Below are 14635 nucleotides of genomic sequence, written 5' to 3' on the forward strand. Positions count from 1 at the left end.
CGAACAAAGGAGCTGGTCCCGACCTGGCCTTACCCTTCCCCGCCCCGCCACACGGCCCCAGCTCCACTACACAAAACACCCCCCTCTGTTCCTCCAGCGCCCCTGCGCCCTGCGGGCCCGGGCCCGGGCCCGGGCCCTCGCCCTCGCCCTCGCCCTCGCCCTCGCCCTCGCCACTCCCCCTGCCTGGCCTGAGCAGCCTCCCTCCGCAGCTGGCTCCTAACTCATCCTTCGCATTCTGGTACAGAAAGGCTTTGCTCAAAGAAGGCTTCCCCGACCCCGTAACTTTATTTGGGCACCCCCTTCCTCAGTGCTCCCAGGGCACCCATTTGCCCCGTCGTCACCCTGAAACGTCGCTGTCTGTCTACATGTCGTTTAATCCCCCCAGTCTATGAGCTCCAAGAGGGCGGGACAAGAGCTAGTCTTGTCCAGACTGAACCCCTAACCCTTCACGCTGTGCCTGGAATAGAGTCCGCACACTGTGTATCACAGCGAATGACTAAACGGCTGATTAAATGTCCTGATGCCATTCCTACGACACAGCTCTGCCTCTCCTGCCTACTTTCAAACCAGCCACAGCCCCGATTACGCTCTGTTGTGGCCTGAGTTGTGTCCATACTCTCCACAATTCATATGTTGAAGCCCTAACCCCCACTGCGACTGTATATGGAGAAGGAATGTGTGAGGATGTAATTAAAGTTAAATGAGGTCATAGGGTGGGGCCCGAATCCAACGGTACTAGTGTCCTTACAAGACGAGGAAGACACCGGGAATGCACGCACACAGAGAAGAGGCCACATGAAGACCCACGGAGAAGGTGGCCATCTGTGAGCCAAGGAGAGAAGCCTCGGAACAAACCAAACTTGCCAATACCTTGATCTTGGACTTCCAGCCTCCCAAACTGAAAAGAATGTGCTGTTTAAGCCACTTAGTCTGGTACTAAGTGACAGCAGCCCAGGCTGACTGGGGCACTCCCACAGTGCTCCTCGCGCCATCTCCACTGGCTGACACCGGGTCCCCATTTCCTCTACAGCGACGAGCGCAAGGCTGAGGACGAAGGTACATTCGAACGTAAGCCAAAAAGACACGTGCTGGGCTGCTGGTTTCCACCGGTGACTGAGTAGCATGGTAACATCACCCTTCTTCACGTGACGGTTACAAAACTTGAACAGAATATTTAAATGTTATGTGAAGTCACTGGAGAATGACCCAAAGCAAACGGAACCTAGAAGGCGGTCTGCTCCCCAGAGAAGACAACCGCGCCCCACGAGATCTGCAGAGGTGCAGCCTTGTGCCCGAGCTGAGGGCGCTCGCCAGTCTCTCTGAGACATCCGTCAGGGTAGCAGGGGACAGAGCTCAGGGATGGCAGAGCTGTCAGAGAGTCAGAGGGAAACCCTGAAACGGAGGGAGCCACATGGGGGCTGAACCCCAAACTTTGCAAATAAAATATGCTCAAATTCTTAGCCACAGACCCCAGGTGACCCCGTAAAAAAGCAGCAGCTGAAAACTGAAATAACTGAGTCGGGGTTTCGGCTGCTGCTAAGGCAGGGGACAGGAGTGTGGAAACTTGAGTCTTGCCACACGTTAACTGCCTGGTAAGACAGAAACTCTTCGGAGATTCCTAACACAATCCAGAACCTCTACGGTATTTTATAATGCTTAGTATTCAATCAAAAATCACGAGGCAAGAAAAGAACAAGAAAAGTGTGACCTGTACTAAAGAAAAAGAGCAGTGTATATAGAAGCCAGAACCAGGATGACCCGGATGCTGCAATTGACAGGAACTTTACAGCACTTAAAGAACCCAAAGGAAAATATATAGACAAGAAATAAACCAAATGGAAATTCTAAAGCTTAAAAGAAAAATGAATGAAATAAAAAATTCACTGCATATTCTTAAAAGCAAAAAATACCACACAAAAAAAGTCAGTGCAGCTGAAGTTATATTAACAGAAGTTATTTTATCTAGAAAAAAAGACTGAAGAAAAATACGGGCAGGACCCAGATAACTGTGGGACGACATCCAACAGTTTAACAACATGTACCTGGAGTGAGAAAATGGGTCACAAAAGTATTTGAAAAAATGGCCCAAACATCCCCAAATTGCAGGAAAAAAAAAAAATCAATTTGCAGACCCAAGAAGCTCAATGCGTACCACGCAGAAAAAAATAAGAAAACCACTCCTAGGCATATCGCAATCAAACTTCCAATGAAAAGATGGGAAAATATCTTAAAAGCAACCGGAGGGGAGGGGGGTAGACATAACATACAAGATATTACATCTGAGGATGGGTAAATTCTGATAGGAAATCATGGAGGTCAAGAGACAATGGAACATCCTTAAAGTGCTGAACAACGACAAAAAATTCTGGATACCCAGAATTAAATAATTCCAGTGAAACAAACTTTCAAGAATGAAGGTCAAATACAGATTCTAAAACAAAAGCTGAGAGACTTCAACACCGACGGACCTGCACTACAAAGCATTCTAAAGGAAATTTTGAGAAGTAAAGGGAAAGGACGCCAGACGGTAACTCTCCAACGCACAGGAAGAAACACAGATCGCTGGACATATTAAGTAGCTGGGTCAATACAGAAAGCTATTTACACATGTGTTTCTAAATTTAAGATGGTCTAAAGGAAAAACATACAACAATAGTGTAAGGTTTACAACTTGCAGGAAACTGCAAACCTATTTGAACAGGTTATTAAACAATTATTACAAAGGTTAAAGGGTGAAAGGGGGCGTTGAAAATAACTATGACGGCAGCAATTTAGTAACAAATGTACAACATAAAAAAGAACAATTTGTGAAAACAAATTCATAAAAGGAAAAAAAAAAAAACAGGAAAAAAACTGAACAGGTACACCTGAAGATAAAGGGGCAATCAGGAGAAAAAGGACTATTGCATGCATGAGACGTTAAACACAAACCTAAAGGTAACTACGAAACCAAAATCCAGAGCTAAGACACAAACAGGAAAAAAAAAAAAAGTCATAGAAAACAGCCAAAGTAAACCAGCAGATGGAATCACAAGGGGAAAGAAACAACAGGGGTACCAAGCAATCAGGAAAGAACGGATAAAATGGCCACAGCGAGTCCTCGCATATCAATAATCGCCCTGGAATCAAAAGGCCCATAGTGGGGTGAGTTAAAATTCAGACCCACTCTATGTTGCCTGTCGGAGACTCATCTCAGCTCCAAAGACAAACACAGGTTCAAAGTGAAGGAGTGGAAAAATGATGCTTCAAGCAAATGGCATCCAGAGAAAAACCAATCTAGCCAAAAAGACAAAAAATATTACGAGAGGGAGAATTTCCAGTCTAGACGGCAGAACAGGTAAACACTGGGCTCTCTCCTCCCACAACCACATCGAAATCACAGCTAAACTACAGAACCACCATCACTGAGAACTACCTGAAGTCTAGCTGAACAGAAGTCCTACAACTAAGGAAGAAAGAAGCCAAGTCGAGACTGGTAGGAAGGGCGGAGAGGCAGATGGGCAGATCCCACAGCCAGTGCGGTGTAAGAATCCGGAGAGCTGGAAGGCTCCCGGCTGCGAGGGCACCCGAGGAGGGAGGGGCCCAGCCCCACACCCGCTCGCAGTCTGGAGCACCAGTGCTGGGAAGAGGACTCTGCATACCATCTGGCTGTGAAAACCAGGGGGACTGTGCCCGAGTGAGACAGAGGGCTGCCAGAGGCCTAGGCACTCCTCAAGGGGCCAGCACAGACTCACTCGCTCAGGAACTCATACGATCTGTGCTCAGAGCAGAGACAGCACCAGAGACACACGGGGAGGAACTAAACTGACTAGCTTCAGGGTGAGGGTGGGAGGGTCAGAGCAGTTCCCTCCAGGGACAAAACTGCTGGCAGCCGCAGTTTTGTTCCTTTGTTGAGACCCCCTTCTACACAGCTGGCAGGGGGATAAATCTGTGCTCTCCATTGATCTGGCTAACACCGATCACCCCACCCCGGTGATTCGCAGAGACCCCATCCTCCCCAAATCACACACCTGCCCCAAGCCTTTTCCAGCAGCTCTTCCACACACACGGGACCTGTTTCAGCTTGCACTGTGGACTTTGCCAGCATCTCTAAGGTCCACAAACCCCAAACAAACTGCAGCTGGCCTTGGCATGCTTCATAGCTCTTGGTAAGTGACCCCAAGCCTAGCATACGCTGCGACTGATCTCAACTTGCATTATAACTCCCATGATGGCCCCAAGCCTGGCCGACATAAGCAGCGGCCAGTTTTGGTGCAGAAAGTAGCTTCGACTAAGCGGCCACAAGCTCAGCATAAGGGGTGGCTCGCCTCAGATTACTTTGTGATGCCACGAAAGGGTCCCAAAACCTGACACCAGTGGCAGCCGGCCTTGGTTCCCAGCATAGTCTGTCTCAATTGCTTCCAAGCCCAGCACTAGTGGCAACCAACCACAGGACACTTTGTAGCTTATACCAAGAGGACTCGAGCCAAGCATAAGCAGCAGCTGAAGTTGGCTTACAACAGAGCCCCTCCCAAGATGTTCCAGAATTCAAGACACCCAGTGGCCCGCTTCAGAGCACACTACAGTACCACCCAACAAGCTCCAGAAATGACACATGTGAAGGGCAGACTCGGCTGCCACCAGAGCCCCGATACGTAGATCCCACTCTATGAGGACGGCCCTACAGAACAGCTCGCCCACTGCAGTCATGAACAGCTCTCAGAGCCAGCCAGCCTAAGGGTCAATCCCAGTCACTGACATGCCAACAGCAATCAAGGCTCAACTACAACAGAAGGGCAGACACAACGCACACAAGAGCACCCTTGGAGCACTTGGCGCAGGTGACCAGGAAGACTGTGCCACTAGGCCCTACAGGACACCTACTACATACAGCCATTCTGCCAAGACTGGGAGACAGAGCATATCTACTTAATACACAGAAACAAACACAGGGAGTCAGCCAAAATGAGGAAACATGTCCCAAATGAAAGAACGGTACAAAACTCCAGAAAAAGAACTAAACAAAATGGACACAAGCAATCAACCAGATACAAGAATTCAAAACACTAGTTATAAGGATGTTCAATGAACAGAGGGGAAGAATAGATGAACTCAGTGAGAACTTCGACAGAGAGAAAGCAAAAAAGAACCAGTCAGAAATGAAAAATACAATAACTGAAATAAAGAATACATTAGAGGGAATCAACATCAGATTACATGAAGCAGAGGATCAAATCAGAGATCTGGAAGACAAGGCAGTGGAAAACACCCATCAGAAGAGCAAAAAGAAAAAAGAATTTTAAAATTAGGACAGTTTAAGAACCCTCTGGGAGGACGTCAGGTATACCAACATTCACACCATAGGAGAAGAAGAAAGGGACTGAAACCTGTTATAAGAAATGACTGAAAACTTCTCTAATCTGGAAACAAACATACAAGTCCAGGACGCAGAGAGTCCCAAACGAGATAACCCTGAATAAGATCCACAAAAGGGAACGACATAATTAAAATGCCAAAGATTAAAGACAAAGACAGACTCTTAAAAGGAGCAAGAGAAAGGCAGTTAGTCACGTACAATGGAGCTTCCATAGACTGGCAGCTGATTTCTCAACAACAACTATGCAGGCCAGAAGGGGATGGCACAAAATATTCAAAGTAATGAAAGACAAAAACCTATAAGCAAGATTACCCAGCAAGGCTATCATTTGGAACCAGAGAAACAGTTTCCCAGACAAGAAAAACCTAAAGGAGTTCTTCACCACTAAACCAGTATTACAAGAAATGTCAGAGATGTCTTAAAGACCAAAAACATAAATAAGAAAATACAAGAAAGAAAATAATTCTCACTGACAAAGGCAAATACTTTAGTAAAAGCAATAGATCAGCCAACCATAAAACTAATACAAAGGTTAAAAGACAAAAGTAGGAAGATCATGTATAATTACAACAATATATCAAGGTATAAACACAAACACAAGTAGTAAAAAAAAAAAAAAGACAAAAACAAACGTAAAGGGTGTGAGTAAAAATCGTAATGATTTTAGAATGTGTTCGCGCCTCAGTGACCATCAACTTAAAATAGATTGCTGTAAACACAACTCGGTGTATAAGCAGCATGTGGTAACCACAAATCAAGCATCTAGAAGATGTACAAGAAATAGAGAAATGCAAACACAACCTGTAGAAAGTCATTAACATACAAGAGAAAGACAATAAGGAATAGAAAACTACAAAAACAATCAGAAAATAATAAAATGGCAATAACTACATACTCATCAATAATTACATATCTATTGATACTTCAAGAATAAATATACTAAATGTTCCAATCAAAAGACATAGAGTGGCTGAATGGATAAACAAACAAGAGTCATACATATGCTGCCTACAAGAGACCCATATCAGATCAAAAGACTCACACAGACTGAAAGTAAAGGGGTAGAAAAAGATAATTCATGCAAACTGAAAAAAAAACGTTGGGATAGCAATACTTAAATGAGACAAAATAGACTTTAAAAGAGGAACTGTAAGGAGAGACAAAAAGGGCATTTCATAATAAAGAGTTCTACCCAACAACAGGCTATAACCCTTATAAACATTTATGCACCCAACGTAGGAGCATCTAAATATATAAAACAAATACTGACGGACATAAAGGGAGAGAATGACAGTAACATAGTCATAGTAGAGAATTTTAATACCCCATCGCCATCATTGGGTAGATCGTACTGAAAGAATACTAACAAGGAAACGGTGGCCTTAAATGACACATTAGAGCAGATGGATTTAATTGATATTTTTAGAGCATTTCACCCAAAAGTAGCAGAATATACATTCTTTTCAAATGCACATGGAACATTTTCCAGGACTACGTAAGGCCATAAAACAGCCCCCACAATAAATTTAAGAAGACTGAAATCATGTCAAGCATCGTATCTGATCACAGTGATATGAAACCAGAAATCAATTACAAGAAGAAAACTGAAAAACACACAAACACACAGATGCTAAATACAACATGCTCCTAAACAATGAACAGGTTAACAACAAGATCAAGAAAGAATTAAAACATACCTTTAAACAAATGAAAATGAAAATACAATGATCCAACATACATGGGCCACAGCCAAAGCAGTTCTAAGAGGGAAATTTAAAGCAATACAGGTCTACCTCAAAAAACAAGAAAAATCTCAAACGATAAAACCCTACACATAAAGGGACTAAGAAAAGAACGAAGTCTAAAGTAAGTAGAAGAAAGGAAATAATAAAGATCAGGGCAGAAATAAATTAGTCAAGGGAAAAAAATAGAAAAGATGAATGAAACTAAGAGCTTGGTTCTTTGAAAAGATAAACAAAATCCATTAACCTATAGCCAGACTCATCAAAAAAAGAGGGGACCGAAATAAAATTAGAAAAGAAAAAGTGACAACCCACACCACAGAAATACAAAGGATCATAAGAGAATACTACAATTATATGCCAACAAATAGGATAGAAATATACAATCTCCCACGGCTGAATCAGGAAGAAAATGAAAAACTAAACAGACTAATAACTAAGAATGAAATCTATTTAGTAATCAAAAATTCTACAACAAACCAAAGTCCTAGACCAGATGGCCTACAGGTGAATTTTGCCAAATATTCAAAGAATTAATACCTATCCTTCTCAAACTATTCCAAAAAACTAAAGAGGTGGGAAGACTACTAAACTCATTTCACAAGGCCAGCAATAGCTTGATATCAATGCTAGACAGACACTATAAAAAAAATTATAGACCATATCCCCGATGAACATACATACAAAAATCCTCAACAAAATATTAGCAAACTGAATTCAGCAATAAATTTAAAATATCATATACCATGATCAAGTGGGATTTATTCTTGCAACACAAGGTTGGTTCAATATCCATAAATCAATTAAGGTGACACATCACATAAAATAAAGGATAAAAGTTGTGATCATATCAGTAGATGCATTAAAAGCATTTGAGAAAATCCAACATCTATTTATGATAAAAACTTTGAGCAAAATAGGGATGCAAGGAATATCTCTCAACATGATAAAGCCATATATGACAAAAACACAGCTAACATCATACTCAGCAGAGAAAAACTGAGTTTTCCCTTTAAGATCAGGCACGAGACAAGGATGTCCACTTTCACCACTTTTATTCGACATAGTATTGGAAATCCTAGCCACAGCAATCAGACAAGAAAAAGAAAGAAAAGGCATCCATATTGGAAAGGAAGAAGTAAAACTGATACTATCTGGAGAAAACCCTAAAGATTTCACCAACAAACTGTTAGAACTGATAAATGAATTCAGTGAAGCAGCACGATGCAAAATTAATATTCTGATATCAGCATTTTATATACCAGTAACTCTCAGAAAGAGAAATCAAGAAAACAATGCCATTTACAATTACAATTACATAAAAAGAAAAAATACCTAGGAACAAATTTAACTAAGGAAATAAAAGACCTGTACTCAAAAAATTATAAGACACTGAAGAAAAAAAACTGAAGATACAAATAAATGCTCACGGGGAGGAAGAATTAACATTATTAAAATGTCCATACTACCCAAAGCAATCTATAGATTCAATGCCATCCCTATCAAAATGCCGATGACATTTTTCATAGCGCTAGCAAACATAATACTTAAATTTATATGGAACCAAAAATACCCTGAAAAGCCAAAGAAATCTTAAGAAAAACAGAGTTGGAGCTATCATGCTACCTGATATCAGACTATACTACAAGGCTATAATAAATGGTACCAGCATAAAAACAGACACACAGATAAATGGAACAGAATAGAGCCCAGCAATAAACCCGTGGCTGTGTGGTCAATTAATCTATGGCAAAGGAAGTAATGGGGTCAACAGTTTCTTCTAGAATGGTGTTAATAAAACTTTACAGATACATGCGAAAAAAAGTGAAACTAGACCTCTTACACCACATATAATAATAAACTCAAAATGGATTAAAGATTTAAATGTAAGATCCAAAACCATAAACTCCTAGAAGAAAACAAAGGCAGTAAACTCCTGACATTGCTCTTGGGTATGTCTCCACGGGCAAAGGAAACAAAAGGAAAAATAAACAAATGGGACTTCATCAAATTAAAAACTTTGCACAGCAAAGGAAACTGTCACCAGAACAAAAACTGAATGGGAGAAGGTATTCACCAATGATACATCCAATAAGGGCTTAATATCCAAAATATACAAGGAACTCAAAAACTTAACATCAAAAATATGAAGAGGCCAATTAAAAAGTGGGTAAAGGACCTGAATAGACACTTATCCAGAGGACATACTGATGGCCAACAAACACATGAAAAGATGCTCAACATCACTAATCATCAGAACAATGCAAATTAAAACCAAAATGAGGTAACACTTCACACCTGTCAGAACGGCTACCATCAACAAAGCAACAAACAAGTGCTGGCAAAGATGTAGAGAAAAGAAACCCTCGTGTACTGCTGGTGGAATTGCCAACTGGTGCAGTCACTACGGAAAACAGTATAGAGGTTACTCAAAAGATGAAAAATAGAGCTACCCTATAACTTAGCAATTCCACTTCTGGATATTTATCATAAGAAATCCAAAGCACTAATTAGAAAAGATATACGCTCCCCTATGTTCATCACAGCATTATTCACCATAGCCAAGACTTGCAAACAGCCTAAGTGTCCTTCGACGACAGATGAATGGATAAAGGTTTAGCACATAAAGATTTGGCACATAAATGTTTGGCACAAACATTCTGTTTGAAGACAAAATGGAATACTACTCAGCCATAAAAAAATGATGAAATATTGCCATTTGCAACCACACAGATGGACCTTGAGAGTATTATGCTAAGCAAAATAAGACAGAAGGAAAAGGACAAGAACCACATGATTTCACTTATATGTGGGATATAAAACAGAAAAGAAACATACGAACAAAAAAACTCATAGTACAGACAATATGGTGGTTTCTAGGAGAAGGGAAGGGGGACAAAGGCGGGGAAGGGGGTAAAATACATGGGGACAGGAAACTAGATTTCAGAAGGTGAGCACACAACAGAGTATACGGATGTCATATTATGAAGTTGCACACCTGAAACCTATGTTATTAACCAATGTTACCTCAATAAATTTAATTTTTAAAAATGAACTTTCGTTGTTGTTGTTAAAGGAAGGAGAATTTGTCGCCGATGGAGTGAGTGGGGTTAACAGCACCAAAGCACGAGCTCTATAAATGAACTTTAGATACAATGATATAAGAGTATTTGCTCATAACTGTTTCATTTTATTTAAAAGCACAAAAGCAGGATCAGCACAGAACTATCCAAATGTCCTAGGGTGGCAGAGATAAGGAATTCTTTCATTCCACACTTCCACAAACATGCATCAAGCACCAATACTACGTGCAAAACTGTGCTAGGTGATTCAGGGAGATAAAGACTGATGATCAGCGCTCCAAATGCTGCAGAATTTAGAAGAAATGAGAATGTGAGATTTCCTTCGAGAAAGAGTAAGGCGTGTGGGGAGACAGGCAGAGATCGGGAAAGACTCTGTGGAAGAGGTTACACGGCACTGCGCCTAAAGCACCAGGCGGCTTCTCAGGAAGAAATAAGCTGATGTTCATTACTTACTTATGCTCTGAACTGAAAGACCAGATACCTAGCCCAGTGGTTAAGAGCATTGAGCTTTCGAGTCAGAGAGATTTGGCCTCCAGCTCTGCTACTAACAACTCTGCGACCCAGGACAAGTTACTTAATGTTGCTAAACCTCACATTCTTCATGTGAAAAGGAAATAATCACTTCAATGTTATATGAGAGAAGTTTATGAGAGAATGCTGCAAAACGCATTACAGTACAGAACGCTTGCTCAATGACCTACTGTCACTGAAGAAAAAGAAACGAATGTACCCTCTACATCACACACAAAAAATGAAGCCCTCGGTGACGAAGACAGCACAAATGAAGACCATGGCACTACATTCTCTTAAGAGTTAGAAAAAATATATGCTAAAAATAAGATGGAGGTGGGGCAGAATACAATGTCTTTCACATAGTAGGCACGTAATGTTTCCATGTCTGTTACATGAATGAAAAACTCAAATAAGAGATGAACAAAGTCTTGCAATGCTAACTAGCTACCCTCAATTTGTCAGAGAAGATTAGTGGATTTCAAGCATGCAAAACTAGAAACCAACTTGTGCGCCTTGCTATTTCTGGTAGAATATTTTAGAAAGTTTTGACTTTACATAGGAGTGCAAATTCCCAGAAGTGTCTGTGAGGCTCCTTCAGGCCATAAGCAAGAGGTTACTGTAGGCAATGGATGTTGACAGCTAACAAGAGAAGTGAGGAAGGGAGGCCTCAAGGAAGCCCCAAGGAAACCCCTTGGGCGGATGCTAGGCCACCAAGGTACACAGCAGTTCTCCTCCTCCAAATGGAATTAAAGCAGTTCTCTTTTGCAACTTCTTTCGTCTCTGATTCTACTTTTGCTGCTGCTTGTTATTAGAGACTGTGTCCCTTTCTGTTCCCTCGTGGCTTTGCTACCCACCTTCTCTCCACGTTTCTCCCATGACATTGCTCCGCCTGAACTTTCTGTGAGTGTTGCATTCAGACCCCCTCCCAGGGAGTATCCTGTATAGGGTGCCCCGTTAGACGTGGCACAAGACACTGCCCTCCTTCACGCCCAGTCCATAGATGGCTTCCCTTAGCTCAGGTGCTGACCCCTGATCAGTCACATGCCGCTGGCCTGCAGGGCCACAAGACCCGAAGTATGGTGGCCTGAGCACAGGCACCTACGCAGAGCTGTTTTGTCTGGAAGGCACCCCCAGCCACCACAGTCCAAGTGGGGCCACAGGTTCACTTCGAAACAAGGCACATTCACTGTCATGAGCTGCTCGTAACTGCAGCGGCAACAGGTACCAGGTAGCTACATTCTAATGGAATTCGAAAAGATCACCAGACAAAACTGAAGGAACTCTCAAGTGACTGATTTGACACCTGAATTTTTAAGAGTTGGTAGGGACCTAAAAGGCCATCTGGTCCAACCCCATTACTTGTGCTGTGATCCAGGTCCCACAGCCAGTAACTGGCACAATCAGAATGAGAGTCTTGGAGTTCTGACTCCTAGTCAATGCCTTCCCTACACAACAGACTGAGCATTAGTACTGAAGACTTGTCACTAATGACGCTAAAAGATCTGACGAAATGTAACTTCGTAAGAAGTAGAAGTCAGGGACATTTTTAAGGCAAACTGCATAGTACATCCAGGCGGTACCATATAATGAAGATGAACAATGATGGGCATTAGTGGGCAAGGGCCGCTCCATCATAAGCCAGATAAACATGATGTACCCTACCTTCGCGATGCCTTTGGTTAGGGAAAGAGACAGATCTCTCCCTACATGTTCTTGAAAATTCTAAGAATCTAAGGCACAAAGAGATCATATGATAATTGCATCACTTGGATTCGCTTGTTTGGCAGAGGTACTCGGATTACTCTCTTGAGAACAAACACTGGCCAACAGGCTCCTCCTGTTTTCTCTCGCGGAAGACAAGCTCAGTTTCTTTACGGGCCTTTTCTTCATCCACGAATTGGTGTTCTATGTAAATAAAATCTGTGAAGCTATTTATCATCCACATGTGCTCTAAATGTCACTCCAATTCTGAAACTAGACATTATTTCATTTTATCATTAAAAAAAAAAAAAAAAAAAAAAACCATGCTAGATACTTAACAAAATGTTCCATGCACTCTGCAGGCAGAAAAACCAAATACTGGCTTTTTTTTTGTGGCAAGCAGGATGAATGTATTTTAAAAGTGTATATCCTTTGTATGAATACAAACTCGAAGGAGCAGAAAGACAAAAATAACACACAAGATTTTCTTGGGAAAGGTAATTTATAAGCTCTGTAAAATCTACAATAGAACCGCTTCAAAAATCCACACCTGCCTCAGAATGGAAGTTCGGCCATTAGGGGAGCTGTGATGAACAATTCAATTTCTGAAAACATTTTAGGTCCTCTGATCAGAGGAAGAACTGGTTGTTTATTGTAACCCTGTGAAACTCTGTCTTGCAGAAAGCAGTGGGCTAAGGTGCATGCTGAATGCGAAGAAGGAATGAATCCTCTCTCTCTGTTTAGTGATGTTTTGTTTTGTTTTGAGATAATTGACATGTACCCTTTTAAAGTCAATACATTTAGTAGTTTTTAGTACATTCACGAGGTATGCAACAGTCACCACTATCTAATTACAGAACATTTTCATTACCCAAAAAGAAATCCCACACCCATTGGTAGTCACTCCTCTTTCCTCCTGGCTCCTGGAAACCAGTCTACTTTCTGTCTCTTTGGATTCGCCTATTCTGAACATTTCAAATAAACAGAATCATACAACACGTGGCCTTTTGCGTCTGACTTCTTTCACTTAACACATTTTCAGAATTTATCTGTCATAGCATGTATCAGTTCATTCCTTTTTCATTGTCAAGCAACATTCCACGGTTAATATACTATTTCATTTATCCATTCTTCGGTTGATGAACATCTGGGTTGTTTCAATCTTTTGGCTATTCTGAATGCTAAAAACATACACGTACAAGTTTTTTGTGTAGATATAAGTTTTCGTTTCTCTTGGGTATATACCTAGGATTGGAATTGCTGGGTCATAGGATAACTCTGTTTAACTTTCTGAAGAACTGCAAGGCTGTTTTCCACAGCAGCTGCACCACTTTACATTCCCACCAGCAATGCAAGGGGCTTCAAATTTCTCGACAGCCTCACTAAAATTTCAAAACTTACTGTGGTCCATCTTACTGACTGTAGCCATCTTAGTAAGTGTGAAGTGGTATCTCGCTGTGTTTAATATTCGTATTTCCCTGATGATTAATGGCGTGCAGTATCTTTTCATGTGCTTATCAATCATCTGTATATTTAGTCTGCCTTCCCTTCCCTTCTTCCTGCTGACTCCACCTATCCTCCTCTTACTGGGGGCAAAGGGGCAGTACAGAGTGCAGTGGGCAGAACAACGGCCTGCCAAAGACATCCAAGGCCTAATTCTTAGGACTGGTAAACCTCAAGTCACATGGCAAAGAGAAATTAAGACAGAAGATGAGATGAAAGTTGCTAATCACCTGACTTTAGAAACGGTGAGATTATCTGGGCGGGCCCCATGTTGGCACAAGGGCTCTTTAACCTGGAAGAGGGAGGCAGAACTCAGAGTCAAAATGAGATCTGAGAAAGACTCGACCAGCCACTGCTGGTTTGAAGACAGAAGGGCCATGAGCCAAAGAATTCGGGCAGCCCCTACCGACTGGGAAAGGCACCAAGACAGAGGACCCCCTAGAGCCTCCTGAAGGGAATTCAGATCCGCTAGCACCTTTGTTTTAGCCCAGTGAGACCCACTTTGGACTTCTGACCTCCAGAACTACAATACATTTGCGTTGTTTTAAGCCACTAAGTTTGTGGTAATTTGTTACAGAAACAAAGCCAACAGAGGCTTTTAAACTGTACTCCCTGGGATCTGAGGGCCTCAGGGGAAGTGTCCAGAGTCAGAGTGGAATCAGTCATGCCACTACCTTTTCTACACTGAGTTTTAATAAAAAGATGCTTAAAATATTTTTTAAAAAATGACTAGTGCA

At 41.8% G+C, this 14635-nt stretch overlaps 1 protein-coding gene across 3 annotated transcripts in view; it reads right to left on the reverse strand.

The window, feature by feature from the left end:
• Positions 1 to 14635, reverse strand: part of PACC1 (proton activated chloride channel 1) — a 38799-nt gene that overhangs the window by 11937 nt on the left and 12227 nt on the right. The gene's annotated exons all lie outside the window — the stretch shown is intronic.

Source organism: Rousettus aegyptiacus, unplaced genomic scaffold, assembly GCF_014176215.1.
Source record: "Rousettus aegyptiacus isolate mRouAeg1 unplaced genomic scaffold, mRouAeg1.p scaffold_m13_p_17, whole genome shotgun sequence".
Lineage (NCBI taxonomy): Eukaryota > Metazoa > Chordata > Mammalia > Chiroptera > Pteropodidae > Rousettus > Rousettus aegyptiacus.